Genomic DNA, 27,787 nt, shown 5'->3' on the forward strand with positions numbered 1-27,787 from the left:
CGGTTTCCAAGTTAGGACCGCCTACTCTCAGGAAAGGTCGCATATAAACAAATCATTAAAATTTATTTTGATGTTTATTATAATTGGAAAGCTAATCGAAGAGGCCTAATAAAGGCGGTTGAGATATAAAATATATAGAGGAAAATCTATAATTAATTTATAACGTGATAAGATAATTGCTAAAAGCCTAAAACACACTTCCGTCTAAGGGAAGGGTCGGCCATTTAAAAGTCAAAGAAAGTCCATACTCTCTTTCTTGTCATCAAAAATTAAATCTATCCAAAAACGAGTTCAAGATTTAAGATGAAGATAAAACACCTGCACAGCGAAAGCTCAAACCAAAATGAAGTACTTCACCAAATATGTTGAGAAAACTCCAGGTTCTACAGCGAGTATTGATACGTCTTGTCGTCAACGTCGACAGAGAAGAATTGAAGGGTTTGTTTACATGCAAGAGTGGTATCTGGCCGACAGTTGGCGCTGGTGGGCACACCCGCAACCTTCATAGCGATCGCTCGCGAATTTTTTGAGTGTGTTTTCTGTCGAGCCGCAGAGTTGCAGCTATTATATATTCACCGGCTAAGTTAAATATTTAAAAAACTAAATTTTCCTAATATTATTTTAAAAAAAGAGTAAAATCTAAGTTTTGTTGTCCAAAAAAGTAGGTGACTATAATTTAATGTCTATATGGAGATCTAGAATTAAACAATACTAGTATTTAAATTTTTCCCTTTTACAAGAATGCATTGATTTAATCAAAGCATACCAACGGTCAGGAATTGATAAAAAAGGCATCAATAAGATTTAATTAAAGATTGCCAACTATCTGTAGTAAAAAAAAAAAAAAAATATGAACCAAATATCTATTTTTTGATCAAACACAGCTTAAGAGAAATCCCATGAGGCCTATCACTCTAGTTTTAAATTAATGACAAAAGTCTCACTGAATGGAAAACCAATTTCTAGAAACCCAAAGATCTTAAATATCTGCTATTTACTAAGCATAATCTAACCTAGTTCTGTACGTGATTGAGGAACTTCCTATCAGCATTGAAAGGGAAATATAATCTGTTCTCTATAAGGCAAGGAACCTTAACCCTTTTACCCCCAAAGGACGTACTGGTACGTTTCACAAAACTCACCCCTTTACCCCCATGGAAGTAACGGTACGTCCTTGCAAAAACAATTCTATAAAAATTTTTCTTTTCATATTTTTAATAATTTTTTGAGAAAATTCAGGCATTTTCCAAGAGAATGAGACCAACCTGACCTCTCTATGACAAAAATTAAGGCTGTTGGAGCAATTTAAAAAATATATACTGCAAAATGTGCTGGGGAAAAAATAACCCCTTGTGGGTTAAGGGTTGGAAATTTCCAAAGAGCCTGGGGGTAAAAGGGTTAAAACGAGGATTTCACTGTTCAAGCTAAGTTTACGGCATCAGTTCACCCTTGATGGTGTCATACTTGACTTGGCTGGCTCACACAGAAGTAGTCAGAAGATTCAAGCACTTCCTTGTAATTTCTCAACTTAAGGACAGCCTTTGTGTTCTCTTTCAGTCCTCATTTCCATATGAATACGGAGTCAACTGGAACGCAGTTCTGGAAAGAATTGAAAAGGACATTTTAGCAAAATTTCCACTTTTGCCTACTTCTGTTCTTGACTAAATTTCCTCTTATTTCTAGATGACTATATTATGTCAAAAAACTAGTTACAAGATATTCATGATAGCCCGAACAAATTATTATTATTATTATTATTATTATTATTATTAGCTAAGCTACAACCCTAGTTGGAAAAGCAAGATGCTATAAGCCCAAATCCAACAGGGAAAAATAGCCTAGAGAGGAAAGGAAATATGGAAATAAATAAATGATATAGGACATAATGAACAATTTAAATGAAATATTTTAAAAGCATTAACATTAAAACAGATATATCATATATAAACTATTAAAAGACGTAGGTTTATTTGTTAAACAAATCAAAATTCACTGGTTGAATGGTCAAACTGTCAAAAAACACCACACCTCAATAAACTATTGGCCAAAAATGAGGGGTACCTAGTGCGCTGAGGCACATATCTACTGAAGAGTTTTTGCCTTACTTTACTAGTTAAAATTTCAATAAAATTTCACAGCCTAACAAGGGACTCAACCAGCTGAACTCGGTTGAGTCCCTTGTTAGGCTGGGAGGAACGTAGAGAGTAGAGGTCCCCTTTTTTGTTTTTGTTTCATTTGTTGATGTCGGCTACCCCCCAAAATTGGGGTTAAGTGCCTTGGTATATGTATGTATGACAAAAAAAGGAATAAAAATTGTACTGCAGTTTCATAGTAATGTTGAATGTGACCATGGATGTGGTTAACCTCTTAACAGGATTTCATTACTTTTCAAAGCATTGCAAATTACAATTGATAAGATTTTTCCAAAAGAAATGTATCTTTTGATTTTTATAATCATGGTTACAGTTGGTGTCTTTGTTTTATCTGACTTTCATTATCAGTTTTATCATAATGTGGGAGGGTGGGCTGTGGCACCCTAGCAGTACCAGCTGAACTCGGTTGAGTCCCTGGTTAGGCTGGAGGAACGTAGAGAGTAGAGGTCCCCTTTTTGTTTTGTTTCATTTGTTGATGTCGGCTACCCCCCAAAATTGGGGAAGTGCCTTGGTATATTATTATTATTATTATTATTATTTGCTAAGCTACAACCCTAGCTGGAAAAGCAAAATGCTATAAGCCCAGGGGCCCCAACAGGGAAAATAGCCCAGTAAGGAAAGGAAAGAAGGAAAAATAAAATATTTTAAGAAGAGTAACATTAAAATAAATATTTCCTATATAAACTATGAAAACTTTAACAAAACAAGAGGAAGAGAAATTAAATAGAATAGTGTGCCTGATTGTACCCTCAAGCAAGAGAACTCTAACCCAAGACAGTGGAAGACCATGGTACAGAGGCTATGGCACTACCCAAGACTAGAGAACAATGGTTTGATTTTGGAGTGTCCTTCTCCTAGAAGAGCTGCTTACCATAGCTAAAGAGTCTCTTCTACCCTTACTAAGAGGAAAGTAGCCACAGAACAAATACAGTGCAGTAGTTAACCCCTTGAGCGAAGAAGAATTGTTTAGTAACCTCAGTGTTGTCAGGTGTGTGAGGACAGAGGAGAATCTGTTAAGAATAGGCCAGACTATTCGGCGTATGTGTAGGCAAAGAGAAAGAACCGTAACCAAAGAGAAGGATCCAACGTAGTACTGTCTGGCCAGTCAAAGGACCCCATAACTCTCTGGCGGTAGTATTTCAACGGGCGGCTGGTGCCTTGGCCAACCTACTATATGGATCATATATTTTTCTAGTTTGTTTGCAAGCTGATCAAGACGTGGAAGACTGCACGATTTGAAATTAGGGAGAGGCAAGATTTGATTTTTGCAAACTGCTGAATTGACAATAGATTCCAGTTATCCTCATTCCAACTGAACCATCTTCTTCCCAAGCTCCTGCTTCCTCCCCACCTTCCCAAAAGCTTCTCCCCCAACGAATCCTAGAACCCACCAACTCGACTCTGACCCTTAAGAAATCCTTCCTGTCCTTAAAGTAAAAGTATATCTCCCGAAAGAAAGCATTATTGTTATGATAGTTTATCCCTACACTACACGACTTCCCACAATCTTCCCAAGGAATTTACGAATTGCCTAACTATAACCTAATTGCTCTATATTACGGAAAATCAAAAAGTCGGAGGCCCTCCTTCATAGAAAAAAAAAAAAAAAAAAAAAAAATTGGTATTTCTTTGATGGAAAAAAAAGCTGCTATTTTACGTATCTTATTCCATTTCATTCTAAACTCAATGTAATGTTTTGCGATCCTCAAAAACAAAAATGAGAATTAATTTGAAAAACATGACACAGATTACTGCCACTTGGGAATAAACTTGAGTCTACGAGAAAGGCTGACTGGCCCCCACAGTGATAGAGTTTAGTATCTTACCAATCTATTATTGAAATTCTTAAATACCCTGCAACAACTCAATTTTCATAAATACCCTTTAAACAGTATTAAAATATCTATCTCACACTGGAAACTTATTTGAGACACAACTGGTTCATGGAGAAGTTTCTACCAAAAACAAGAACAAGAACTTCTAAATCCAATAGCAGTGTTTGAGGCAATAGGAGTTGAAAAGTTAATTTGGGAAGATGTTTAAGTAATGGGATCGTTCGAGACTAGACTACGGAAATTTACTAAATTACAAATAGGTCGGTGGTATGTTATTACATTCACGTTAAAGGTTTTATTAGTTACAAAAATGAATTTAGAAAAAAAATGTTATTTTCATTAGTAAAATAAATTTTTGAATATACTTACCCGATAATCATGTAGCTGTCAACTCTGTTGCCCGACAGAATTCTATGGAGGGATACGCCAGCTATCACAATACTAGAAGGGGGTGTTCTTACCAGCGCCACCTGTGGCCAGGTACTCAAGTACTTCTTGTTGACACCTCCTCAATTATTCCTCGGTCCCACTGGTTCTCCATGGGGAGGAAGGGAGGGTCAATTAAATCATGATTATCGGGTAAGTATATTCAAAAATTTATTTTACTAATGAAAATAACATTTTTCAATATTAAACTTACCCGATAATCATGTAGCTGATTCACACCCAGGGGGGTGGGTGAAAACCAGTGTACAAGATTAAAGGATAGCTAAGTATCCCATATTTCATATAACAGTTATCTCAAATAACAATGAAATAATAAGTACCTGGTAAGGAAGTCGAATTGAACCGTTACTCTGTCTCTTTTTTAAGTTCGACTTCCTTACTGAGCGCAGCGTTCCTCTTGGAGGCTGAATCAACCCAAAGGTGCTAAAGTATACAGGGCTGCAACCCATACTAAAGGACCTCATCACAACCTTTAACCTCGGCGCTTCTCAAGAAAGAATTGACCACCCGCCAAATCAACAAGGATGTGGAAGGCTTCTTAGCCGACCGAACAACCCATAAAAAGTATTCAAGAGAAAGGTTAAAAAGTTATGGAATTATGGGAATGTAGTGGCTGAGCCCTCGCCTACTACTGCATTCGTTGCTACGAATGGACCCAGGGTGTAGCAGTACTCGTAAAGAGACTGGACATCTTTGAGATAGAATGATGCGAACACTGACTTGCTTCTCCAATAGGTTGCATCCATAACACTCTGCCGAGAACGGTTCTGTTTGAAGGCCACTGAAGTAGCCACAGCTCTCACTTCATGTGTCCTTACCTTCAGCAAAGCAAGGTCTTCTTCCTTCAGATGAGAATTTGCTTCTCTAATCAGAAGCCTGATGTAGTAAGAAACTGAGTTCTTAGACATTGGTAGAGAAGGCTTCTTGATAGCACACCATAAGGCTTCTGATTGTCCTCGTAATGGTTTTGACCTTCTTAAATAGTACTTAAGAGCTCTAACAGGGCAAAGTACTCTCTCTAGTTCGTTCCCCACCATGTTGGACAGGTTTGGGATCTCGAACGACTTAGGGCAAGGACGGGAAGGAAGCTCGTTTTAGCCAAAAAAAAAACGAGCCGCAAGGAACATGTAGCCGTTTCAGATGTGAAACCTATGTTCCTGCTGAAGGCGTGGATCTCACTTACTCTTTTACCTGTTGCTAAGCACACGAGGAAAAGAGTTTCTAATGTGAGGTCCTTAAAAGAGGCTGATTGGAACGGTTCAAATCCTGATGACATTAGGAACCTTAGGACCACGTCTAGATTCCAGCCTGGAGTGGACAACCGACGTTCCTTTGAGGTCTCAAAAGACCTAAGGAGGTCCTGTAGATCTTTGTTGGAGGAAAGATCCAAGCCTCTGTGGCGGAAAACCGCTGCCAACAAACTTCTGTAACCCTTGATCGTAGGAGCTGATAGGGATTTTACGTTCCTTAGATGTAACAGGAAGTCAGCAATCTGGGTTACAGTGGTACTGGTTGAGGAAAACTGCATTGGCCTTGCACCAGCTTCGGAAGACTTCCCATTAAGACTGATAGACTCTGAGAGTGGATGTCGTCCTTGCTCTGGCAATCGTTCTGGCTGCCTCCTTCGAAAAGCCTCTAGTTCTTGAGAGACTTTCGATAGTCTGAAGGCAGTCAGACGAAGAGCGTGGAGGTTTGGGTGTACCTTCTTTACGTGAGGTTGACGCAGAAGGTCCACTCTAGGAGGAAGAGTCCTGGGAAACGTCGACCAGCCATTGCAGTACCTCGGTGAACCCTTCTCTCGCGGGTCAGAGGGGAGCAACCAACGTCAACCGTGTCCCTTTGTGAGAGGCGAACTTCTGAAGTACCCTGTTGACAATCTTGAACGGCGGGAATGCATACAGGTTGAGATGGGACCAATCCAGCAGAAAGGCATCCACGCGAACTGCTGTTGGGTCTGGAATCGGAGAACAATACAAGAGGAGCTTCTTGGTCATCGAGGTAGCGAATAGAACTATGGTTGGCAGACCCCACAGGGCCCAAAGTCTGCTGCAAACATTCTTGTGAAGGGTCCACTCTGTGGGGAAGACCTGACCCTTACGGCTGAGGCGATCTGCCATGACATTCATATCGCCCTGAATGAGCCTCGTTACCAGCGTGAGCTTTCGATCTTTGACCAAATGAGGAGGTCCCTTGCGATCTTGAACAACTTCCTCGAATGAGTCCCTCTCTGCTTGGAGATGTAAGCCAAGGCTGTGGTGTAGTCGGAGTTCACCTCCACCACCTTGTAAGCTGGAGGGACTTGAAGTTTATCAAGGCCAGATGAACTGCCAACAACTCCTTGCAATAGATGTGAAGTGTCCTTTGCTCCTGATTCCATGTTCCCGAGCATTCCTGTCCGTCCAGTGTCGCACCCCAGCCCGTGTCCGATGCGTCCGAGAAGAGACGGTGGTCGGGGGTCTGAACAGCCAAAGGTAGACCTTCCTTGAGAAGAATGCTGTTCTTCCACCACGTTAGAGTAGACCTCATCTCTTCGGAAACAGGAACTGAGCTCGTCTCTAGCGTCATGTCCTTTATCCAGTGAGCAGCTAGATGATACTGAAGGGGGCGGAGGTGGAGTCTCCCTAACTCGATGAACAGGGCCAGCGATGAAAGTGTCCCTGTTAGACTCATCCCCTGCCTGACTAAGCATCGGTTCCTTCTCAGCATGCTCTGGATGCATTCTAGGGCTTGGAAGATCCTTGGGGCCGACGGACAAGTCCAAAAAGCTCGACTCTGAAGATCCATACCCAAGGAAACAATGGTCTGGGATGGAACGAGCTGAGACTCCTCAAAATTGACCAGGAGGCCCAGTTCCTTGGTCAGATCCATAGTCCATTTGAAAATCTCCAGACAGCGACGACTTGTGGGAGCTCTTAAAAGCCAGTCGTCTGACGGAGCCGGACACAAGATCATGATACTGCTGCACAGTCTGTAAACTGACAATCATGGGCAAGCGAGGAAGTACAGTGACAACCCGAATCTGTCTAGACTATCTGGGTCGTACAGACAACTCCTTAACGGGTTGCTGAGGTTGCCGCACTGCGTCACAACAAGTCCCTTCTGTTGGTTGTTGAACGTCTTCCCCGTGACACATTGACTCCGTAAACAAAAATCCTCTAACAAGGACTAAGCTTGGACTGCATGTCATGCAACACAGCTCAAGGTCTATGGGAGCAGGTGTGGTAACAGACGGGATTAGCGGCTGAAGTGAAACCATTACCTTCCCTGTAAGCATGTTATGCTTAAATAAAAGTCCATAAGAGGTTATGCAGCTAAAGGCTCCCTCCAAATGACAAAGTCCTCAAGGGAATATCAGAAGGAGGGAGAAAAGAACTTTCTCATCTACAGGGACCTTATCCTAGAAAAGCTAAGTTCTCTGAGTGAGGGTTCACTGGTGCAAAAGCAGCAGACTAGAAGGCAATGTTATGAAACTGCTTGACAGTCTAGTGAGTTGGCAACAACCCAAGATATGTTGAGAAGCATGCGGTAAGGTATGCAGAGCATGATGAATGCAGAGTATGCTGTATGCAGAGCATGCTGTATGTAGAGCATGTTGTATGCATAGCATGCTGAAAGCAGAGCATGCTGTATGCAGAGCATGTTGTATGCAGAGCATGCTGAATGCAGAGCATGCTGAATGCTGAGCATGTAGTAAGCAGAGCCTGCTGTAAGCAGAGCCTGCTGTAAGGAAAGCAGAGCGTGTGCATGGCGTTTAACATTTCTCAGAAATTCCATGACCAGTGCTAGAGTGCTTTATGCATGCTTGCATGGGATTTAAAAATCAACATAATGTTTACCTTACATTCATAACTCATGATTCATATTGTTGCCATGGTTAGAAAATGGAGGTAAGGTATGCTGAACAGCAGAGTCAGAACGAGCTGGAACAACAACAGTGGAAGGTGCAGAATCAGGGTGCACGGGTTGAGCTCGGTGCAGCAGCTGAGGAGACTGACTCACAGGTGGAAGAGGTTGTACCTCCACCGAGAGTTGCACCACCGGTGGAGCAGCCAGGGGAGGAGGAGGAAGAGTGGGGTAATCCTCCTGATCCCAAACCGAAGGTTGCCTTAAAGAAGGCTGAGGCTGAACAACACTGGGAACAGCGAACACAGAAAGAGGTTCAACATCGTACGCCTGGCAGATGGTGCTGCGACTGGGTGCAGCGAGTGCAGGCGGGTTGAGCACAGGCTGAAAGGGTGCAGGGGAGGTGCAACACTCTCAGCCCGACACTCACACAACAGGTCCGAAAGCTGTGCTTGCATGGACTGTAGTAGAGTCTACAACATCGTACGCCTGGCAGATGGTGCTGCGACTGGGTGCAGCGAGTGCAGGCGGGTTGAGCACAGGCTGAACGGGTGCAGGGGAGGTGCAACACTCTCAGCCCGACACTCACACAACAGGTCCGAAAGCTGTGCTTGCATGGACTGTAGTAGAGTCTACAACATCGTACGCCTGGCAGATGGTGCTGCGACTGGGTGCAGCGAGTGCAGGCGGGTGCAGCACAGGCTGAACGGGTGCAGCCGGTTGGTGCACCACCGGTGCAGGCGGGTGCAGCACAGGCTGAACGGGTGCAGGCGGTTGGTGCACCACCGGTGCAGGAGGAGGAGGAGGTGCAACACTCTCAGCACGACACTCACGCATCAGGTCCGAAAGCTGTGCTTGCATGGACTGTAGTAGAGTCCACAACATCGTACGCCTGGCAGGTGGTACTGCGATCAGGCGGAGCGAGCATAGGGGGGGGGAGTGTAGGCGCACTCTCAGCCCGACAAACTGATGACTGAGGAGAGACAGAGCTAACCCAATGACTGCATCCGGGTTGTTGAACTTTACTTCGTACGTCTGGCATAGGTCTGGACTTTACGTTTAAGAGGTCTTGAGACCTGAGACCAGCGTAACTCTGCCTTTATTTTCTCCTCTAAATCTCTTCTGCAGACGAGCAAAATAAGGGCTCAATCGTCTGCGGGTGGGAGTGACGGTCTCGGTAAGACACGCCCACAACCACCGAGGATACTTCTGTGCGCCGATCAAGGCCTGCCGAACCCTTATGCCCTTCGACATTGCTTCTCCCCTGGGCTTGGGAGCTTGCAAGAGGTCCCGGACTGGGAGGACGACTGGCGCGCACAAAAGTACCCTCACGCATAACACTGACATACTTTGCACTAATCACTTATCACTTTGATTTCTGTTTGCACTTATTTCACTGAACTCGAAACTTTAAGTGGTTTGTACCTGAAACACGCAATTCTATCCTTCTCAAAAGTTAGTAATTGCGAAAACAGAATTACAATGTAACAGAAAAATCTAATGAAAGAAAATTCAGTGGCTGGAAAGAGACTAAACACTAGATCACTCTAGAAACGTTTAGTTTCTTCCCCTAAAGAGACTAGGGATAAGAGCAAAACGATAACGACGTTACTCGTACGCCTGGCAGGCTTGAGGGAAACGTTTATCCTCTTTCTCCCTCCGTCTCTATCTCTCTCTCTCTCTCTCTCTCTCTCTCTCTCTCTTGACTTAGAACCTGAGAGAAGAGCCCAATCATATATATCGTTAAAACATATTATTGTTAAAGGAAAAAACTGAAATATTTCCCAAAAAGAAAAGTTCCTTATTAGGATCAAAACCATTAAGTTAAGAAAGAATGAACAAAACGCTAGAAACGGTTACTCTTTACTGCAATGTGAAACCGTGAACATTCTTTCTCTATCGTAACGATAGAGTGCAAGTTGAAACGTTCTGAACGTCAACAACTGCCGAGACAAACAAAACGTTAGTTCAACTTTGAAAAAATACGAGACTATCAAAGAAATTCTTTCAAAGACCTTAAAATAGCATAATATGTTAACAGGTAAAACCGAAATGACGGGCTCACGATAATTAACTTCGGTACCAAGAAAAGACCGCCTACTATTAGGAAGGTCGAATATAAACAAATATAAAAATTAATTTTAATAAGTTTATAATAAAAGGAAGTTAATCGAAGAGGCCTATAAGAGGCGGAGAGATATAAAATAAATCTATAACTTTTGTTAAGCAAAATTAAGAAAGAGAGTCTATACTCTCTTAGACACCAACACTTCCGTCTAAGGGAAGGGTCGGCCATTGAAAGGTGAACGAGAGTTCATACTCTCTTCGTCACCATAATTAATCAAATTAATTCCAAAAGCTAACTAAGCTAATATAGAAGTTTCCAGTAAAGCGACAGCCGAAATCAAAGAGAAATACTTCACCAAAGTCGTGAAAATACTCCAAGAACATAAGCGTATCCCAGAACGTCTTGTCAGAAGCACGACAGAGGAATAATTGAGGAGGTGTCAACAAGAAGTACTTGAGTACCTGGCCACAGGTGGCGCTGGTAAGAACACCCCCTTCTAGTATTGTGATAGCTGGCGTATCCCTCCATAGAATTCTGTCGGGCAACAGAGTTGACAGCTACATGATTATCGGGTAAGTTTAATATTGAAAAAATTAAGATAAACTACGGGATATGGTCATGTTGCAATAGGGTACTTATAACATCCAGAATAGGTAGCATGTGATCTTCTAGAGAAACCATTAGCAAGCTCAAATGGAACTGGGCAGGGCACATTGCCAGGTTGACAGACAACCGATGGACATCACGAACAACCTTCTGGACACCCCGAGGATACACAAGAAACCGAGGAAGACAAAAAACCCGCTGCCGAGATGACTTAGACCAACATAAGCAACAGTGGCACAGAATAGCTTGCGATAGAAGTCTGTGGAGAAACCTGGGGAAGGCCTACATACAACAAAGGACTTTTGAAGGCTGAAATGATGATGATGATGATGATCTTCTAGAGCTGTCAGTGGTATGGACACCTTGAAAAAGATTACAAGTTCGAGGCTGGTGATAAAAAGCACGGGAAATGTTCAGGAAATCACGCCACCAAGGAATGTAATTCACAATAGATAACATGTATAAAATGCACGAAGTTGAACAAAGTGGATAATTATATAGTGAATTCAAGAAATTGCAAAGGTTACGGACCATGTATACTAAGGATGTCTTAGACCTTGCCTATATAAGTATTCAATGTTATAAAATACCTCAAAATCGAAAACTAATAAATGAGAAATATTTAACAAGAAACTGAAGAATTGTTCTTTAAATGCCTCTATAATGTGGATTCGACAAACACCATTTATGCAGTGTGATATGCAAAATACCTAAGAATACATACGATAAACTGATTTTGTAGGTCCTGTAGTGAAGAAGGTTTGTCCAGGAAAGTAGTCTTTAAAGTAGAATATTGCATTTGGACTTTACCATAGTTTGTGCACACCGCCAGATTTATATATTATTGTTATAAGCTCTCCACTGAGACACACTAAGTCTTCCTGACTTTAAAGACTATACTATTATCATTATTATTACTATCCAAGCTACAACCCTAGTTGGAAAAGCTAGATGCTATAAGCCCAGGGGCTCCAACAGGGAAAAATAGCCCAGTGAGGAAAGGAAATAAGGAAATAAATAAATGAAGAGAACAAATTAACAATAAATCATTCTAAAAAAAGTAACAACGTCAAAACAGACATGTCACATATAAACTATTAACAAAATAAAAAACAAATATGTCATAAATAAACTATAAAAAGACTCATGCCCGTCTGGTCAACAAAAAAGCATTTGCTCCAACTTTGAACTTTTGAAGTTGACGCATGTAATGTATTAGCTTCTAAGATGGGCCCTTTGCAATAGCCTTTACCACTTCCATAAGCCTCTCTGCCCAGCTATCGTCCACGATTAAAATACTGTACTGGCTTCGTTTAAAAAAAAACAGTTATAAATACATCTTTAAGACGACTGTTTATCAATACCACCAGATGACCGAACCAATTTTGCAGTGACCTCTTAAGTCGAAATATTGACTTACAATAATCATCGCTTCTGTCTCTTTTCCAAAACCAAACAGAAATACCTTTGGACAACCGTTAACCGATTGTCCATCTTGTATTGACCCACAGTGGACAAGTCCACTCGTCATTTATGACGTCATAATGATGTCATAATTACGCCACTACAAAAGTAAGGCAAATTGAGACTATGATGAGTCCTGTGTTATTTCCAGTTTTATTTCCGGGATTGACTATTGAAACTCGCTCTGTTACGATCTTAAATGACAACTTTAAGATATTACAAAACAATAAACAGAGCAGCAAGATTATTATTATTATTATTATTATTAGCTAAGCTACAACCCTAGTTGGAAGAGCAATATGCTATAAGCCCAAGGGCTTCAACAGGGAAAAATAGCCCAGTGAGGAAAGGAAATGAGGAAATAATTGATAAAAAGGTGTCCCACCTCTAGAAAGGATCACTCCTATATCAATTGAATTAAACTGGCTGCCTATTTAAGCTAGAATAGAGTCTTTGTACAATGACTCCAGTTATCAGAACCGGACGTCCAAAATACCAAAGAGAATTGCTACATATTATGCTGCCAATAAATTGTCTTGACACGAGAATAGTTACAGATGGTTTCAAGTTAATGGAACCAAGATACATGTCAATTTCCTTTGGCCGCTGCAACCTCACCATCTTTGTAAGCTAAGGAGGGGGGTTTGGGGGAGACTATAGGTCTATCTGCTAAGTCACCAGCAGCCATTTCCTGGCCCTCCTTGGTCCTAGCTTGGGCAGAGGGGGGGCTGATCATATGTACATATTATTATTATTATTATTATTATTTGCTAAGCTACAACCCTAGTTGGAAAAGCAGAATGCTATAAGCCCAGTGGCCCCAACAGGGAAAATAGCCCAGTAAGGAAAGGAAAGAAGGAAAAATAAAATATTTTAAGAAGAGTAACAACATTAAAATAAATATTTCCTATATAAACTATGAAAACTTTAACAAAACAAGAGGAAGAGAAATAAGATAGAATAGTGTGCCTGATTGTACCTTCAAGCAAGAGAACTCTAACCCAAGTAGTGGAAGACCATGGTACAGAGGCTATGGCACTACCCAAGACTAGAGAACAATGGTTTGATTTTGGAGTGTCCTTCTCCTAGAAGAGCTGCTTACCATAGCTAAAGAGTCTCTTCTACCCTTACCAAGAGGAAAGTAGCCACAGAACGAATACAGTGCAGTAGTTAACCCCTTGAACGAAGAAGAATTGTTTAGTAACCTCAGTGTTGTCAGGTGTGTGAGGACAGAGGAGAATCTGTTAAGAATAGGCCAGACTATTCGGGGTATGTGAAGGCAAAGAGAAAGAACCGTAACCAAAGAGAAGGATCCAATGTAGTACTGTCTGGCCAGTCAAAGGACATTGTCCTGCTTGATAGAGCAATGCCCCTGTCCCTTGCTTCTGCTATTCGTGAGCGACCTTTAAACCTTTACAGTCGGTTCTATAGCTTTAAAATATGCGGCCCCATGACTATACAATAAGCTCCCATTAGGCAATCGAAAGACTGAAAATATTAAGCCTTTCAAGAAGAAATTGAGCCTTTCAAGAAGAAAATGAAGACTTTTGGGTTTCCCGAGTGCTTCGATAATAAATAAATTTGACAATAAACACGGAATAGGATGTGTGATACTCTAAATACCTAAGATTGTGTACGGCATACAGATTTGTAAGTCCTGTAGAGCGAAGGGTTCCTCTGTGTGAGATAGGACCAGGAAACAGCCTTTAATGTAAATTAACCTAATATATACATATGGTTAAGCAAAATATGTATATTTGCTTCGAGCTAATACGCCTAGTAAATAAATAAATCAAAAGGTTACAGCACAATTCAATAAAGGGGCTCATATTAAAAATACAACAGCTAAATTTGGGATTACCAATATATTTTTTTCTTTCACGACTTCATTAAACGTGGGGCTTATTAAGAATACAGAAGCTAAATTTGGGTTACCAATGTAAATTTTTTCATGACTTAATTCATATAATGTATATAAATTTGATTCATAATGTATATCTTCAAAAAACATTTTCTTTCACACACACACTGACCACTGCACCACCCCTATACCTCCTTCCCCACAAGGAGCTACACAGAGCAACCCCTCACCCCCACCTACGACCTAACTGCTGTTCAAACCTGTTTGGAAATTTGTTGCAACTTATTACGATAATTAACAAATAAGCACAATATGCATTTAAAATTGATAGGGGCTGGTACTGCATACATATACACATACATACATACATACATGAATATTTATCCCTAAAACACTGTTCAAATCTCTGCTTGATGGTCCACTCGGGCACACTTCAATCAAATTTCTCTTCCTATTGTTTTGTTAAATTCTTATAGTATATATATTCATTTTAATATTGTTACTGTACTTTCAAATATTTTAGTTTTATTTGTTTCCTTTCCTCGCTGAGCTACTTTCCCTGTTAGAGCCCCTGGGCTTATAGCATCCTGCTTTTCCAACTAGGGTTGTAGCTTAGCAAGTAATAATAATAATAATAATAGTAATAATAATAATAATAATAGTAATAATAATAATAATAATAATCCATCCATATACCAAGGCACTTCCCCCAATTTTGGGGGGTAGCCGACATCAACAAGAACAAAACAAAAAAGGGGACCTCTACTCTCTATGTTCCTCCAGCCTAACCAGGGACTCAGCCGAGTTCAGCTGGTACTGCTAGGGTGCCACAGCCCAATCTCCCACATTTCCACCACAGATGAAGCTTCATACTGCTGAGTCCCCTACTGCTGCTACCTCCGCGGTCATCTATGGCACCGGAGGAAGCAGCAGGGCCTACCGGAACTGCGTCACAATCGCTCGCCATTCATTCCTATTTCTAGCACGCTCTCTTGCCTCTCTCACATCTATCCTCCTATCACCCAGAGCTTTCTTCACACCATCCATCCACCCAAACCTTGGCCTTCCTCTTTTACTCTCTATCGTACTACATCCACGCACATTCAAACACCCCAAAACTAGAGTGCGGGGAGCAGTCACTCTCCCCCCAGCTCCATCTCTTTGTTGCTGTCTCACAGGATACTTTTACAGGAGAGGGGGTTCCCAGCCCCCTCGTCCCGTCCCTTTTAGTCGCCTCTTACGACACGCAGGGATAACGTTGGCGCTATTCTAATTGTTTTATGCCCCCGTTGAATTTGGTATTAAATGCCATTGTGGTTGAAATTTACATACATATACAGTATATACATATTCATCTTTTTCTTAATGAGTTATAAGAAAGAATGAATACGATAAAATTTGACTCCCAATTCCCTCTACGAGTTGCGACACAATTCAAATATCACGAGACTAAAAAACAAGTCTCCATTGAACATGAAATTGAACAAATGTGCCAAAACCGAAGCACCAATAGTAAGTGGACACAAATTTCGTAGTTACTTTACTTTTACGGGTTTATTTCTCGCCCTCCATCAGACAATAAAGTCTGTTCAGGCGGGCCTTGGTGTGTCAAAATAATTTCTTTCCAGTTAATATTTTGCTCTGTATCTTATCAGTTATTTCGCTAGCATTTGTATTCAGGCTTAATAGTTTTCAGATCACTACTATAACACTTTCTAAAAAGATAAGTCTTCAGATTTTCTTGAAACCTGCCACATTTTTGCTATTCTTGACATCAAGTGGAAGGTCGTTGAAGGTCATCAACCAAGATTTTGTGTACTGAAGAAACTTAGGTATTACTTATAACCAATTTTACTTCACAAATCAATGCCGGAGGTAATTTGCTTATGGAAGTATTTATCGTCATTTTGGACATTAATAAAACACCTCAAAAAGTAAGTTAACAGTTATCTTTACATTTAGGTAACAAGGTTGAGGGGGGCCGATGTGGTAACGTCCCTGACTGGTGAACGCCAGACTAGGGTTTGAGTCCCGCTCAAACTCGTTAGATTCTTTGGTTGTTGGAACCTCACCATCCTTGTGAGCTAAGGATGGGGGGGGGGGGTTGGGAGAGCCTATGTCTATCTGCAGAGTCATTAGCAGCCATTGCCTGTCCCTCCTTTGTCCTACTTTGGGTGGAAAGGTAGCTTGGGCGCTGATCATATGTATATATGGTCAGTCTCTAGGGCATTGACTACTCGATAGGGCAATGTCACTGTCCCTTGCCTCTGCCATTCATGAGTGGCCTTTAAACCTTTAAAACTCGAAGACGTGTTTCTCCGCCTTCCCACCTTGAGCAAAACTGCAGGTAACAACCTTTGCTTGGCAGACCGAAAAAACTGACGAAGAACCAATAGTACTTATAATAAGAGTCTTGCCATACCTAATGAGGCGATTACAGTTGTCTGTCGACTGCATTGAGAGAGAGAGAGAGAGAGAGAGAGAGAGAGAGAGAGAGAGAGAGAGAGAGTGTGGCAACGAGCTTCACAATAATTCCATCATGCAATTGAAAATACGTTGACCGTCTCTCTCTCTCTCTCTCTCTCTCTCTCTCTCTCTCTCTCTCAGGGATCAACAGCTTTTAGACAAATGGGATCTTAACTGAGAAATTAATCAACCAATAGAGCCAAGAACTGTAGAGAAAATTGGATATTTTGGATAAATTAAAATCAGGGAAATAAACCACCATTTAGATCGAAGGATTTCGACTGGAAAATGGATTTAAATCCACATGAATGGAAGGATTAATAGTAGAATACTTACAAGGGGTCACCATAGCAAATTCTTAGAAAATGGTAATTTTGAGATAAGGATTTATGATGGGCTAAGTAAGCAAGCAAGCAAGTAGGCAGGTAAGTAAGTAATGAGTAAGTGTGAATCATGCAATAGGAGGAAGAACGTTCAGTTATGCTGCACCGAGACTCTTCAACGACCTTCCACTCGATGTCAAGAATAGCAAAAATGTGGCAGCTTTCAAGAAAAACCTGAAGACTTATTTTTTTAGAAAGTGTTATAATAGTGATCTGAAAACTATTAAGCCTGAATACAAATGCTAGCGAAATAACTGATAATGATACAGAGCAAAATATTAACTGGAAAGAAATTATTTTCACACACCAAGGCCCGCATGAACAGACCTTTAGTGTCTGATGGAGGGCGAGAAATAAACCCGTAAAAGTAAGTAATGAGTAAGTAATAAGCATGCAAGCAACTAACTAGCTAAGTAAGTAGGTTGGTAAGTAAGTTATAAGTAAGTACTGTAAGTAGGTTGGTTAGTAAGTTATAAGTAAGTAAGCAAGTAGGTAAGAAAGCAATACATTTGACGGAATCTGAAGTACACTCTTTTGTTTTAGAATCACCAGCATAATGTCCACAGATTCTGCTATTTTTAATTCACAATATCTGTTCACCTTACATAAAAGGACACAATTTGGTAGTAGGCTGACTGATCACAGCAAAAAATAGTTGCTATACGCAAAATGATACAGCTGGAGGTAACACGAATACATTTGCGTACAGTATTAGATTCATAACATTTAATCTCACTTCTCCCTTTACGGAAAAAAATTGCCTTTTTAATCAAAAGTTTCTTCGCACAGTTCACAGCCGTACAACACTAGTCTGTCTTGCCTGTTTCCAGCAAAAGTGGACCAAAGTGTTTATCCCCAAATTGGCCAAGTAAAAACAAACAAAAGGGTTTCTATACTTTGCTGCTAAACATCAAATGATACGTCACTGTTGATCACAAAAACTAACGAACGAACATACTAAAAGTTGGTAAATATTCCCAGTAAAAAGTAATTTCCTATTTTTTTCAACATCCTAAATGTTCCGTAAAATGCTTAGTAAGTTGTTGTTGTTGTTGTTGTTATTCTAAAAATGTAGAGCCAAGCACATGAAGATCAAGGCATATATCCCCAACACTTGGTTCAAGTCTCTGCCCAGCCAGAAGCTATTATCATAAATGAATTCTTTCTTGAGGATCCACTCAGGAACACTATTCTATCAAATTTCTCTTCCTATTGTTTTGTTAAATTTTTATAGTATATGTATTTATTCTAATATTGTTACAGTACTCTAAATATTTTAGATAAGCAGAAAAAAAGATAACTTAATGGATGGTAGAAGGAAGACAGGCTACAGTGAAACTGGGCTTGGATGACATCAAGAAAGTTGGATCTTGTATCTAGAATCAAATTAACAAATAGAGATATGGGCTCAGAAAGGTTAAAGGAAGGCTTAATAGAAGTGACATTTGATCTGCAATGGATTCGGAGGGACTGAAACACTTGGTGATTTCGAAGGTCCAAGATAGAAAAAGGGAAGTGGTAGAAATATGAATGATAAAATGGAAGTGCAGAGTAATGAAAGAGACAGGATTAGATATTATTTCATTATAGACACAGTCAAAATGGTAAGGCGTCGAAGGCTCAGTTAGAAAGACTAAGTGCTTTGGTCAAGTTTTGCAAACAGAAATGATCAAAATCATGGAGACGGAAGGAAGAAAAAAAGAAAAAAAGAAAAAAAGAAAGGAAGAAAGAAAGAAAGGAAGAAAGGAAGAAAGAAAGAAAGAAAGGAACAGTATGTTAAAAGGAAAAACATTTAGGTTGTATTGTTTAAAAAAGTGCAATGAAGACAAGATCGAAAATTAATACAAGTGGCCTTATGTAAGTAGTGGGAGTTAGTTACATATTGAGAGGGCAATTTTATAAACTGAGAACAGTGAAAAAAGTTTGGATAAAGTTAATAAACGTAAAAAAAGTGGCCCTGTTGATATTTTGGGATGTACTTGGATGGAGTGAAGGAAGCTCTGGGTGATAGGAGGATAGATGTGAGAGAGGCAAGAGAGCGTGCTAGAAATAGGAATGAATGGTGAGCGATTGTGACGCAGTTCCAGTAGGCCCTGCTGCTTCCTCCGATGCCTTAGATGACCGCGGAGGTAGCAGCAGTAGGGGATTCAGCATTATGAAGCTTCATCTGTGGTGGATAATGTGGGAGGGTGGGCTGTGGCATCCTAGCAGTACCAGCTGAACTCGGTTGAGTCCCTTGTTAGGCTGGGAGGAACGTAGAGAGTAGAGGTCCCCTTTTTTGTTTTTGTTTCATTTGTTGATGTCGGCTACCCCCCAAAATTGGGGAAGTGCCTTGGTATATGTATGTATGTACTTATTGAGATTTCTGCGAAAATAGGAGAAGAGTCAAAAGCCAGGATGAAGTTGGAATAGAATTGTTCATACTACAAACAAATGAATGTATCTTATTAGTAGAGAGAGCCAACAGAATGCAGGAATTAAACCTACTTTAATGATGTTAATGTTTTTAAAATATTTTATTTTAAGTGTTCATTACTTCTTACGTATATCGTTTATTTTCATATTTCCTTTCCTCACTGGACTCTTTTTCCCTGTTGGAGCCCTTGTGATTGTAGTATCTTGCTTTTCCAACTATTGTTGTAGCTGAGTACTACTACTACTACTACTACTACTACTACTACTAATAATAATAATAATAATAATAATATGTTATTTTCATTAGTAAAATAAATTTTTGAATATACTTACCCGGTGATCATATAGCTGTCAGCTCTGCTGCCCGACAGAAAAACCTACGGACGAAATAGGCCAGCAATCGCTATACAGGTGGGGGTGTACATCAACAGCGCCATCTGTCGAGCAGGTACTCAAGTACTTCATGTCAACACAGAACCAATTTTCTCCTCGGCCCACTGGGTCTCTATTGGGGAGGAAGGGTGGGTCCTTTAATTTATGATCACCGGGTAAGTATATTCAAAAATTTATTTTACTAATGAAAATAACATTTTTCAATATTAAACTTACCCGGTGATCATATAGCTGATTCACACCCAGGGGGGTGGGTAGAGACCAGCATATATGTTAACAATAAGAGCTAAGTATTTTGTATTTCATTTTAGCAGTTATTCAAAATAACAAACATAAAATTAATTAGTACCTGGTAAGGAAGTCGACTTGAACAATTACTCTGCCTTTTTAAGTACGTCTTCCTTACTGAGCCTCGCGATCCTCATAGGATGCTGAGCGACTCCTAGGAGCTGAAGTATGAAGGGTTGCAACCCATACTAAAGGACCTCATCAAAACCTCTAATCTAGGCGCTTCTCAAGAAAAGAATTTGACCACCCGCCAAATCAACCAGGATGCGAAAGGCTTCTTAGCCTTCCGGACAACCCAAAAAACAACAATAAAAAACATTTCAAGAGAAAGATTAAAAAGGTTATGGGATTAGGGGAATTTAGTGGTTGAGCCCTCACCCACTACTGCACTCGCTGCTACGAATGGTCCCAGGGTGTAGCAGTTCTCGTAAAGAGACTGGACATCTTTAAGGTAAAATGATGCGAACACTGACTTGCTTCTCCAATAGGTTGCATCCATTACACTCTGCAGAGATCTGTTTTGTTTGAAGGCCACTGAAATTGCGACAGCTCTAACTTCATGTGTCCTTACCTTCAGCAAAGCATGGTCCTCCTCATTCAGATGGGAATGAGCTTCTCGAATCAAAAGTCTTATATAATAAGAAACTGCATTCTTCGACATAGGTAAAGAAGGTTTCTTAATAGCGCACCATAAAGCTTCTGACTGTCCTCGCAATGGTTTAGTACGTCTCAAATAGTACTTAAGAGCTCTTACAGGGCAAAGTACTCTTTCTTGTTCATTTCCAACCAAATTAGAAAGGCTTGGAATATCGAACGATTTGGGCCAAGGACGAGAAGGAAGTTCGTTTTTGGCTAAAAAACCAAGCTGTAAGGAACATGTAGCCGTTTCAGATGTAAATCCAATGTTCCTGCTGAAGGCGTGTATCTCACTGACTCTTTTAGCTGTTGCTAGGCAGACGAGGAAAAGGGTCTTCAAAGTGAGATCTTTAAAAGAGGCTGATTGAAGTGGTTCGAACCTTTCTGACATAAGGAATCTTAGTACCACGTCTAAGTTCCAACCTGGTGTGGCCAACCGACGCTCCTTCGAGGTCTCAAAAGACTTAAGGAGGTCCTGTAGATCTTTGTTGTTGGAAAGATCTAAGCCTCTGTGACGGAAGACTGCTGCCAACATGCTTCTGTAACCCTTGATCGTGGGAGCTGAAAGAGATCTTTCCTTCCTTAGGTATAAAAGGAAGTCAGCTATCTGAGTTACAGAGGTACTGGTTGAGGATACTGATACCGACTTGCACCAGCTTCGGAAGACTTCCCACTTTGACTGGTAGACTTTAAGAGTGGATGTCCTCCTTGCTCTAGCAATCGCTCTGGCTGCCTCCTTCGAAAAGCCTCTAGCTCTCGAGAGTCTTTCGATAGTCTGAAGGCAGTTAGACGAAGAGCGTGGAGGCTTGGGTGTACCTTCTTTACATGCGGCTGACGCAGAAGGTCCACTCTTAGAGGAAGTGTTCTGGGAACGTCTACTAGCCATTGCAGTACCTCGGTGAACCATTCTCTCGCGGGCCAGAGGGGAGCAACCAACGTCAACCTTGTCCCTTCGTGAGAGGCGAACTTCTCCAGTACTCTGTTGACAATCTTGAACGGGGGGAATGCATAAAGGTCTAGATGGGACCAATCCAACAGAAAGGCATCTATGTGAACTGCTGCTGGGTCCGGAATCGGTGAGCAATAAATTGGGAGCCTCTTGGTCATCGAGGTTGCAAACAGATCTATGGTAGGCTGACCCCACAAGGCCCATAGTCTGTTGCATACATTCTTGTGAAGGGTCCACTCTGTTGGGATGATTTGACCCTTCCGGCTGAGGCGGTCTGCCATGACATTCATGTTGCCTTGAATGAACCTCGTTACTAGCGATATGTTTCGATCTCTTGACCAGGTGAGGAGGTCCCTTGCGATCTCGTACAACGTCATCAAAAGAGTCCCTCCTTGCTTGGAGATGTACGCCATGGCTGTGGTGTTGTCGGAGTTCACCTCCACCACCTTGCCTAGAAGGAGGGACTTGAAGCTTCTCAAGGCCAGATGAACTGCCAGTAGCTCCTTGCAGTTGATGTGCAACGTTCTTTGATCCGCATTCCACGTGCCCGAGCATTCCCGACCGTCCAATGTCGCACCCCAGCCCGTGTCCGATGCGTCCGAGAAGAGAATGTGGTTGGGGGTCTGAACAGCCAGTGGCAGACCCTCCCTGAGGAGAATGTTGTTCTTCCACCAAGTCAGTGAAGACTTCATCTTCTCGGAAATAGGAATCGAGACTGCTTCTAGCGTCTTGTCCTTTCTCCAGTGAACAGCTAGGTGAAATTGAAGGGGTCGGAGGTGGAGTCTCCCTAACGCGATGAACTGGTCCAGTGATGAAAGCGTCCCTATCAGACTCATCCACTGTCTGACTGAACATCGGTCCTTTTTCAGCATGTTCTGGATGCATTCTTGGGCTTGACTGATTCTGGGGGCCGACGGAAAAGCCCGAAAAGCTTGACTCTGAATCTCCATTCCTAGGTACACTATAGTTTGGGATGGGACGAGTTGGGACTTTTCCATATTGACCAGGAGACCCAATTCCTTCGTCAGATCCAGAGTCCACTTTAGATTCTCCAGACAGCGACGACTTGACGAAGCTCTTAGAAGCCAGTCGTCCAAATAGAGGGAGGCTCTGATGTCTGCTAAATGCAGGAATTTGGCAATATTCCTCATCAGTTTCGTAAAAACAAGAGGTGCCGTGCTTAGGCCGAAGCACAGGGCTTGAAACTGGTATACAACCTTCCCGAAAACGAACCTTAGAAAAGGTTGGGAATCTGGGTGGATGGGGACGTGAAAATAAGCGTCCTTTAGGTCTAACGAGACCATCCAGTCTTCCATCCTGACCGATGCTAGAACCGACTTTGTCGTCTCCATGGTGAACGTCTGCTTTGTGACAAAGACATTCAGAGCACTGACGTCTAGCACCGACCTCCACCCTCCTGTCTTCTTCGCCACTAAGAAGAGACGGTTGTAGAAGCCCGGGGATTGATGGTCCCGGACTTTGACTACCGCTCCCTTTTGTAGTAAGAGAGACACCTCTTGCTGTAAAGCTAGTCTCTTGTCCTCCTCTCTGTACCTGGGAGAGAGGTCGATGGGAGTTGTTGCTAGAGGGGGCTTGCGCAAGAATGGAATCTTGTACCCCTCTCGGAGTAACTTCACAGACTGTGCGTCTGCGCCCCTGTTCTCCCAGGCCTGCCAGTAGTTCTTGAGCCTGGCTCCCACTGCTGTCTGAAGAAGGTGGCAGTCAGACTCTGCCTCTAGAGGACTTGGAACCCTTCTTCTTGCTCCCACGTTGACCTTCGGCACGAGCACCTCCTCTGCTGGAGGCTCTGCCACGAAAGGGCGGAATGAACCTTGACGCTGGAGTGTCCATCCTGGGTCTAGGCACGGAGGGCAAAGGGGTGGCTTTGCGTGCGGATGACGCAACCAGGTCATGAGTGTCTTTCTGGATCAAGGAGGCGGCAATCTCCTTGATCAACTCTTCAGGGAAGAGGCACTTCGAGAGAGGAGCAAACATAAGTTCCGACTTTTGACATGGGGTGACTCCAGCTGACAAGAAGGAGCAAAGGTGATCCCGCTTCTTGAGGACCCCGGACACGAAAGAAGCCGCAAGCTCACTAGAACCATCCCGTATGGCTTTGTCCATGCAGGACATAATGAGCATGGAAGTTTCCTTGTCAGAAGGGGAGGTCTTCCTGCTCAACGCTCCCAAACACCAGTCCAAGAAGTTAAAGACTTCGAATGCTCGAAATACTCCTTTCATTAGATGGTCCATATCCGAAGGAGTCCAACAAATCTTGGAGCGTCTCATGGCCAGCCTGCGGGGAGAGTCTACCAGACTTGAGAAGTCGCCCTGGGCAGAGGCAGGAACTCCCAAGCCGAGAACTTCTCCCGTGGCATACCAGACGCTAGATCTGGAAGCAAGCTTGGCCGGGGGAAACATGAAGGCTGTCTTCCCAAGCTGCTTTTTGGACTGCAACCAATCTCCCAGTACTCTTAAAGCTCTCTTGGACGAGCGAGCGAGTACGAGCTTCGTAAAGGCAGGTGCGGATGACTGCATGCCTAAAGCGAACTCAGAGGGAGGCGAGCGTGGTGCTGCAGACACAAACTGATCAGGATATAAATCCTTGAACAGCGCAAGCACTTTCCTAAAGTCTAAGGAGGGAGGCATGGTCTTGGGTTCGTCGATGTCCGTGTGTTGGTCGTCAAGATGTGCAGCTTCGTCATCATCAGAGTCCATCGTCTGAATGTTGAGGAGGAAGCGGCAAAGGAGTAGGTAAAAGCTGGTCGGCTGAGTCCGGCAGCACGGGTGCATGCGTGGCTGCACTGGACCCAACGTCATGGAAACGTTGGTCAGTCTGTGAACTGGCAACAACCATAGCTGTGTGGGGACACAAGGCGTCTACTCCTGACTGCGGTCGAGTAGCGGAAACCACAGTGGGTTGCGGAGGTTGACGCACAGCGTCAAAACACGGCAACTTAACTCCACCCTCCTGTTGTTGTGGTAACACGCGAACGTCAACGGAGGGTTCCGTGCGTCGGTGAACGTCAGCATGCGTCTGGCAGGGTCGACTGCGCATGGGTGGAGGAACTCTCACAGCTGGAGTGCGGGAGCAGGCAGCCTCAGCGTCTACTGGGCGCACAACCGTGGTTGGTTGTAGGCTAACGGTTGCAGCGTCAACCTTCTCCGCACGATACTCCTGCATGAAAGAAGCTAACTGAGTCTGCATAGACTGTAGCAAAGACCACTTAGGGTCTACAGCAGCGGGTGCGGCAACAGACGGTGTTACTGCCTGTTGCGGTACCACTTTGCCTCTCTTAGGAGGTGTGCAGTCGTCGGAAGACTGCAGCGAGTCCGAACTGACCCAGTGGCTACACCTGGGCCGTTGGACTTGCGCGGAAGGGACCTTGTGTTTAAGAGGCCGTGAGACCTTGGTCCATCATTTCTGGCGTGAAACCTCTTCCGCAGACGAGGAATGAACGGGCTCACTCGTCTTCTTGTGGGTGGGGCGATCTAGGAAAGATACGTCCGAAACCACGGAGGGAACGTCTGTCCGCTGATTAAAGCCTGTCGAACCCTTTGGTCGTACGACATTGCTTCTCCCCTGGGCTTGGGAGCTTGCAAGAGGTCCCGGACTGGGAGGACGACAGGCACGAACAGACGCACCCTCATGCGTGACACTAACACTTTTCACTGCACCAACACTCACTTCACTTCCCACTGCACTTTTACCCTTCAACTCCCTGACGTCAGCCATGAGTTGGTTGCGGTCACTCGCCAATGACTCGACTCTCTCACCCAGAGCCTGGATGGCACGCATCATATCTGCCATCGAAGGTTGATGAGTGCTAGAAGGGGGGTCGGGAGCAACCACTACAGGGGAAGGAATAGGTTGTGGGGCATGGGGAGAGGAAAAATCAACTGAGCGAGACGAACTCCTCCTGACTCTATATCTCTCTAGCCTACGTGAATATTTCAGGAATTCTTGAAAATCGAATTCCGAAAGCCCAACGCATTCCTCACATCGATCTTCCAATTGACAGGTTTTACCCCGACAATTGGAACAAATGGTGTGTGGATCGATAGAGGCCTTCGGAAGACGCCTTGAACAGTCCCTAGCACTACACTTCCTGTATTTGGGGACTTGAGACGGGTCAGACATCTTGAATTAGTCAAAGGGGGGATTCAAAATCTATCCAAGTCGTCAACAAATAATCCAAAATTCAATAAAAGAATGCAAGGAAGTATTGAAGATAACCTCTGCACAGCAAAAGCTAATAACCAGAAATGAATACTTCACCAAATAACGTGAAAATCAATCCAGAAAGCAACAGCGTATTAGTAGGTCTTGCCAGTGGCACGACAGAGAGAAAATTGGTTCTGTGTTGACATGGAGTACTTGAGTACCTGCTCGACAGATGGCGCTGTTGATGTACACCCCCACCTGTATAGCGATCGCTGGCGTATTTTGTCCTTAGGTTTTTCTGTCGGGCAGCAGAGCTGACAGCTATATGATCACCGGCTAAGTTTAATATTGAAAAAACTGCTATTTAAATTTTTTTTTGCATATTTTTGATAATTTTTTGAGAAACTTCAGGCATTTTCCAAAAGAATGAGACCAACCTGACCTCTCTATGACGAAAATTAAAGCTGTTAGAACAATTTTAAAAAAATATACTGCAAAATGTGCTTGAAAAAAATTAACCCCTGGGGGTTAAGGGTTGGAAATTTCCAAATAGCATAAAAGGGTTAAATTAAATAATTTTGTTCAATTACAGTAGTTCATCATGAACATTTGATACAATATCTGAGATTTAAAATTTCAGTTGGATTTGCAATTGTGAGTCCCATTATAGAGCGAAAATCAACTTACGTCAGGTCTCTAGGAAATCAATTAAGTGAACCTGAATATTACTGTACCTGGAAGAGCTGGGTGTTTGAAGTGTCCGAGCACCAGGACTAACGAGCAGACTGTGTAAGACACTATCTAACCCCCGCAGTTGAGCCGATTAGTTTCTCGAACATCCTGAAAGAAGATGGATCCTTCAGATTCAATGAGATGGATTGAAGATTGTTACTAAAAGTGTAAACAAATACATAAGAAAAGACTCGTCACTAATAAAAGTAAAATCACAAAATATCAGGGGAGCAAGAATAAAAAATCTGAACATCATTCTAGGGCTATGAAAATGTCCATACCTGTTGAAATTGCATAAAAATATTATTATTATTACTAGCTAAGCTACAACCCTCATTGAAAATGAAAGATGCTATAAGCCCAAAGGTCTCCAACGGGGAAAATAGTCTAATGAGGAAAGAAATTAAGGAAAAAGATGTGTGACTGAATGCACCTTCAAGCAAGAGAACTCTAACCAAAGACAGTGGTACAGAGGTTATGGCACTACCCATGATAAGAGACAAATGGTTTGATTTTGGAGTATCCTTCTCCTAAAAGAGGTGCTTACCATAGCTAAAGAGTCTCTTCTACCCTTAGCATGTAGAAAGTAGATACAGAACAATTACAGTGCAGAAGTTAACCCCATGGACGAAAAAGAATTATTTGGTAATCTCAGTGTTGTCAGGTGAATGAGGACAGAGGAGAATGGGGAAAGAATAAGCCAGACTATTCGGTGTATGTGTTGGTAAAGGGAAAATAAGCTGTAACCAGAAAGGGATCTAGTGTAGTACAACCTGGCCAGTCAAAACGACCCAATAACTCTCGCAGGAGTATTATTATTATTATTATTAAATGCTTTTTGTTTTTGTTTCTTTGTTGATGTCGGCTACCCCCCAAAATTGGGGGAAGTGCCATGGTATATGTATGTATGTATGTATGTATTAAATGCTAAGCTACAACCCTAGTTGGAAAAACAGAATACTATAAGCCCAGGGGCCCCACCAGGGAAAATAGCCCAGTGAGGAAAGGAAATAAAGAAAAAGAAAATATTTTAAGAAGAGTAACAACATTAAAATAAATATTTGCTATAAAAACTTTAAAAAA

At 42.3% G+C, this 27,787-nt stretch overlaps 1 long non-coding RNA gene across 2 annotated transcripts in view; it reads right to left on the reverse strand.

The window, feature by feature from the left end:
- Positions 1-26,814, reverse strand: part of LOC137638195 (uncharacterized) — a 49,761-nt gene extending 22,947 nt beyond the window's left edge. For both annotated transcript variants that reach the window (XR_011043868.1, XR_011043869.1), the window contains exons 1-2: positions 26,707-26,814; positions 1,465-1,599 (exon numbers count right to left, since the gene is read on the reverse strand). This is a non-coding gene — a long non-coding RNA (uncharacterized lncRNA). The remainder of the gene's footprint in view (positions 1-1,464; positions 1,600-26,706) is intronic.
- Between the last annotated feature and the right edge of the window lie 973 nt (positions 26,815-27,787).

The sequence above is a fragment of the Palaemon carinicauda genome, chromosome 3 (genome assembly GCF_036898095.1).
Source record: "Palaemon carinicauda isolate YSFRI2023 chromosome 3, ASM3689809v2, whole genome shotgun sequence".
NCBI classification, from domain to species: Eukaryota; Metazoa; Arthropoda; class Malacostraca; order Decapoda; family Palaemonidae; genus Palaemon; species Palaemon carinicauda.